Source organism: Salmo salar, chromosome 04 (genome assembly GCF_965601325.2).
Source record: "Salmo salar chromosome 04, fSalSal1, whole genome shotgun sequence".
Classification (NCBI taxonomy): Eukaryota; Metazoa; Chordata; class Actinopteri; order Salmoniformes; family Salmonidae; genus Salmo; species Salmo salar.
The window spans coordinates 89,366,143-89,371,537 of record NC_138294.1 but is presented as its reverse complement, the minus strand read 5'-3'; the positions used below and the strand labels follow the sequence as shown (position 1 = coordinate 89,371,537).

The 5,395-nt window shown below is 41.8% G+C and overlaps 1 long non-coding RNA gene across 1 annotated transcript; it reads left to right on the top strand.

Moving 5' to 3' along the window:
• Positions 1 to 2,113: 2,113 nt before the first annotated feature.
• LOC123742504 (uncharacterized) lies at positions 2,114 to 3,030 on the top strand. Its single transcript, XR_006769688.2, has 2 exons — positions 2,114 to 2,212; positions 2,439 to 3,030. It is a non-coding gene; the product is annotated as an uncharacterized LOC123742504 (long non-coding RNA).
• The last annotated feature ends 2,365 nt before the right edge of the window (positions 3,031 to 5,395 follow it).

Here is a 5,395-nt window from a genome sequence, read left to right as displayed (position 1 = left end):
GGCCCATTCTCAGAACACACACAGATGACAGTGTTCTAAGAACCCTCTTCTGTTGCATAAAACAAAAATTTAATGCAATAAAAGTATTTATAACAATCTTGTCATTTCTCTTACAAAAGGTTAATTGCAGTGGTGGAAAAAGTACCCAATTGTCATACTTGGGTAAAAGTAACGATTCCTTAATAGAAAATGACTCAAGTAAAAGGGAAAGTCACCCAGTTAAATATTACTTGAGTTAAAGTATAAAAGTTTTTGGTTTGAAATATACTTAAGTATCAAAAGTAAAAGTATAAATAATTTCAGATTCCTTATATTAAGCAAAGCAGACGGCACCATTTTCTTGATTTTTAATTTTTTTATTTTTTTTATGTATGCCAAGGGCACACTCCAACACTCATACATCATTTACAAATGAAGCATTTGTGTTTGGTGAGTCCGCCAGATCAGAGGCAGTAGAAATGTTCTCTTGATAAGTGTGTGAACAGATCCACAGATGATGCGATCTCTATTGCACTCCACACTGCCCTTTCCCACCCGTACAAAATAAACACCTGTGTGAGAATGCTATTCATTGACTACAGCTCAGCGTTCAACACCATAGTGCCCTCAAAGCTCATCAATAAGCTAAGGACCCTGGGACTAAACACCTCCCTCTGGACCCTGGACTTCCTGACAGGCTGCCCCCAGGTGGTAAGGGTAGGTAACAACACATCCGCCACGCTGTTCCTCAACACAGGGGCCCCCCAGGGGCGCGTGCTCAGTCCTCTCCTGTATTCCCTGTTCACTCATGACTGCACGGCCAGGCACGACTCCAACACCATCATTAAGTTTGCCGGTGACACAGCAGCGGTAGGCCTGATCACCGACAAAGACGAGACAGCCTATAGGGAGGAGGTCAGAGAATGGGCGTGTGGTGCCAGGACAACAAATTCTCCCTCAACGTGATCAAGACAAAAGAGATTATAGTGAACTACAGTAAAAAGAGGACCGAGCACATCCACATTCTCACCGACGGGGCTACAGTGGAGCAGGTTGAGAGCTTCTAGTTCCTTGGTGTCAGCAACAAACTAACATGGTTCAAGCACACCAAGATAGTCATGAAGAGGGCACGACAAAGCCTATTCCCCCTCAGGAAACTAAAAAGATTTGGCATGGGTCCTCAGATCCTCAAAAGGTTCTACAGCTGCGCCATCGAGAGCATCCTGACTGGTTGCATCACTGCCTGGTATGGCAACTGCTCAGCCTCTGACCGCAAGGCACTACAGAGGGTAGTGCGAACGCCCCAGTACATCACTGCGGCCAAGCTTCGTGCCGTCCAGGACCTCTATACCAGGCGGTGTCAGAGGAAGGCCCTAAAAATTGTCAGACTCCAGCCACCCTAGTCATAGACTGTTCTCTCTGCTACCGCACGGCAAGCGGTACCAGAGCGCCAAGTCTAGGTCCAAGAGGCTTCTAAACAGCTTCTAGCCACAAGACTCCTGAACCCTTTTTTTTAACTGCATTGTTGGTTAGGGGCTCGTAAGTAAGCATTTCACTGTTGTATTCGGCGCATGTGACTAATAACATTTGATTTGGTCCATTTCCCCATCCTGCTAAGCAATCAAAATGTAATGAATACTTTTGGTGCCACTACATACATTTTCCCTAAAAAGTACAATATTTTCTTGTAATGAAGTAAAAGTACTAAAAAATATAAATTGTAAAGTACAGATACCCCAAAAACTACTTAAGTAGTATTTTTACTTAACTACTTTACACCACTGGTTAAATCGAGGACTCTTGAAAATTGAATTCAGGAGCCCTATGCCAGCTAGGGTGCAGAAGCTGGTTTGAGCTAGTCCTAAACCACCGGGGTTTAGGTGCGATAAATAAAAAGTTAGAAAAACAAGGGCTAAGCGAAAAAGATCAACTGAAATAGCAGTTGTGGTTAACGCTGGGGGCACCCAATCTATGATGTAGAATATGAAGACACCAGAGGCTCTAAAGCAAAAACATAAAATACTAAGAAAAAAAACCCCATAAAATACTAAGAAAGAAAACCGGGGCCTCGAATCTGATATAAAGATTAGCCGCTTGTGACGTAGGCCTAAAGAAAAGAATGGGCCAATCATATCGAGTGTGTTGCCATGACGAATTTGACGCTATGCGACCCACCGCTGGAGACTTCCTTCAACAAAGATGGCTGACAAAAATACTGCGAAGCAAATGTTAGGTAATTATAACGCCATAACGAATCATGCAACATATGCACAGTTGAGAGGAATATGTTTAGTTAATGTAGAGACAAACGATTAGAAATATGTTTTGGTCATACGTTTAATTTACGAAAATCGATATTTAGCTAGGTAGCTAGCTGACTAGCTAACATTAGCCAGCTAGCTAGCTTTATGGGTGTTGTGACATGACTATGAAATTGTAATTCGTGTTTAATGTTTTAGGGACTCCTGAGAAAAACACCAAACCAGGCTGTCGACTTGTGAAACAGTGGATGTAAAGAATCTAGCTAGCTAAAGCATTTACAGCCAATTGAATGTACAATTTTGTATGCTTGCCTTGCTGATATTTGCCATGAAATGCAGCTGAAGTAACGTAACTTGGCTAGCTAACCATTTTCTTGCTTATTGTGTAGTGGAGGATAAAAATACCTGTATGCCTATGGATGTGTAGCTAGCTATGTAGCTGATCTGTGTATGGACCCTAAAACGTTTGGTATAAATATTAATTCAGAACCTAGTTATGAACGTCAGCTATCATAGCTGTTTGTATCCACTTCAGAACAGCCAAAGGGCATTAATGAAGCCTATGGATGGAGTAGAATATAGTATAACTTTATTGTGCCAAGGATGAAAGTCATATATACATGTAGTTATTACCAAACATGAGATCCCCACATTGTAGCCTGTACATTTAATATATTCACTGATCATGTACTCTACCTTGGCAAATACATTTGTGGTTCAGGTATGAGTGTCTGTGACATTCTTTTTCAGTCATATCCAGTTCCAAGAGTAAACTCCAGTCTTTGAATGATGCTGTGTCTGCATGTATGTATTACAATTATACACTTCAGTGTTTACCAATCCTGGTCATGTGACATCTATGGTTACACATTGTAACTATGCAATGTGTAGACTTTACAGTGAAATGCTTACTTACAAGCCCTTAACCAACAGTGCAGTTCAAGAAGAGTTGAAAAAATATTTACCAAGTAGACTAAAATAAAAATGTATAATAAAAAGTTACAATAACAAGGCTATATACAGGGGGAACTGGTTCCAAGTCAGCGTGCTGGGGTACAGGTTAGTTCAGGTCATTTGTACATGTAGTGACTATGCATAGAAGTGAAGTGACTGTGTATAGATAAACAGCAGTGTACGGGGGGGGGGGGGGGGGTCAGTGTAAATTGTCCAGTGGTGGTTTTATTAATTGTTCAGCAGTCTTATGGTTTGGGGGTAGAAGCTGTTGAGCTTTTTGGTCCTAGACTTGGCACTCCGGTACCACTTGCTGTGCGGTAGCAGAGAGAACAATCTGACTTGGGTGACTGGAGTCTCTTACAATTTTATGGGCTTTCCTCTGACACCGCCTATTATATGGCTGGAAGCTTAGCCCCAGTGTTGCACTGGGCCATTTGCACTATGCTCTGTAGCGCCTTACGGTCAGATGCAGAGCAGTTGCCATACCAGGTCAGGATGCTCTTGATGGTGCAGCTGTAGAACCTTTTGAGGATCTGGGGACAAATGCCAAACATTTTCAGTCTCCTGAGGGGGAAAGGTTTTGTCGTGCCCTCTTCACGCCTGTCTTGGTATGTTTAGACCATGATTGGGGCGACAAGGTGAAAATCTGTCGTTCTGCCCCTGAACAAGGCAGTTAACCCACTGTTCCTAGGCCGTCATTGGAAATAAGAATTTGTTCTTAACCGATTTGCCTAGTTAAATAAAAGTTTGTTGGTGATGGGGACACCAAGGAACTTGAAACTCTCGACCTGCTCCACTACAGCCCCTTTCGATGTTGATGGAGGCCTGTTCGGCCCACCTTTTCCTGTAGTCCACAATCAGCTTCTTTGTCTTGCTCACATTGAGGGAGGGGTTATTGTCCTGCGCCACACTGCCAGTTCTCTGACCTCCTCCCTCTAGGCTGTAGACTAGAAACATTTATTTAACTAGTTAAAGGCTGATTTGTAATTCATATATACAGAAATAGAGTTTAAAAGAAAGTACACTACACTTCCTATGCATCATGTAAATACTCAAATACTCTAATTTCCTTCATCTGCACTGATCTGAGGACACAGGATAGGTGTAGTATTTCATCAAATGAGACTTAATTTCAACCAGTAGAGAATGTGAAATGTGTCGAAAAAAGTTCAAGTGTTGTAAATGCATAAATTATAAGTATTATAATTGTAATATAAATAAGTTAAATCTGTACTTCATTGGATGTCTGGTGTGCATTATAAAAACAGGAAGAGAGAGGTGGGGAGAGAGGTGTGAGTGTGAAAGACAGAAAGAGGTAAGAACAGAGGAGCAGGGAAGACCTGCATATGATTAATGAATTACAATGCTACTTAACTTAATATTCTCTCAGTTCATCACAATTACATAATATAGTCTCTAGTGGTGTCTTCTAACCAGCCTTGGGCTCCCAGTCGACCTGAAGGTTATCTTAAGAGCGGGTGAGGTGGCGATGACAGGACTGGGGGTTGGAATTCTCACATCAAAACATACCTACAGATGGAGAGAGATGTTTAAGCCTTGTTTTATTTTAACACTGCCAGTCATCATCAGGAGGTGAAATGCAAAAATGACCAAGGATCATTAACTCTGGGACTACTACATCTATCTGTATTTCAATGTAAAGCATCTCTTTAATAATACTCCCTGTTGACCTGACCATGTGACCTCTCACCATGCTGTGCCCTCCATGGAGCCAGTTCGGATGCGGGAGGGGTTCACCGACACAGCTGATAACCTACCAGATTTAGGAAGAAGGGGAGAGAGGGATGAAGTGAAGGAGAGACTTATTTAGAAAATAAGGTAGTTGAAGAGACTGTGTTCAACAGGAATCTCTGTGTGGCTTCACCTGGTGTCCACACTAAGTGGCTGCAGAGTACTTTATACTGAAAAACATGCACAGACACGAGGAAAAACAATATAGCGTAGTTATATAAATAATTTAGTTTCCTCTTGCCTATTCTTTTGAAGGAGCCACAGACATCTGAGCCTACTTACTGCACAACACAATCCATCAAACATATTGATACATGAACGTGAAGGTGTGGGTTATAAGGTGTCTAATTGTTTTCAATATGGGTGACTTAAAAAAGCCTGTTTTTATACAGACATCACACCCTTACCTAAACAGCACCCTCACCTGAGAAGTAGAAATCAACGGGAGA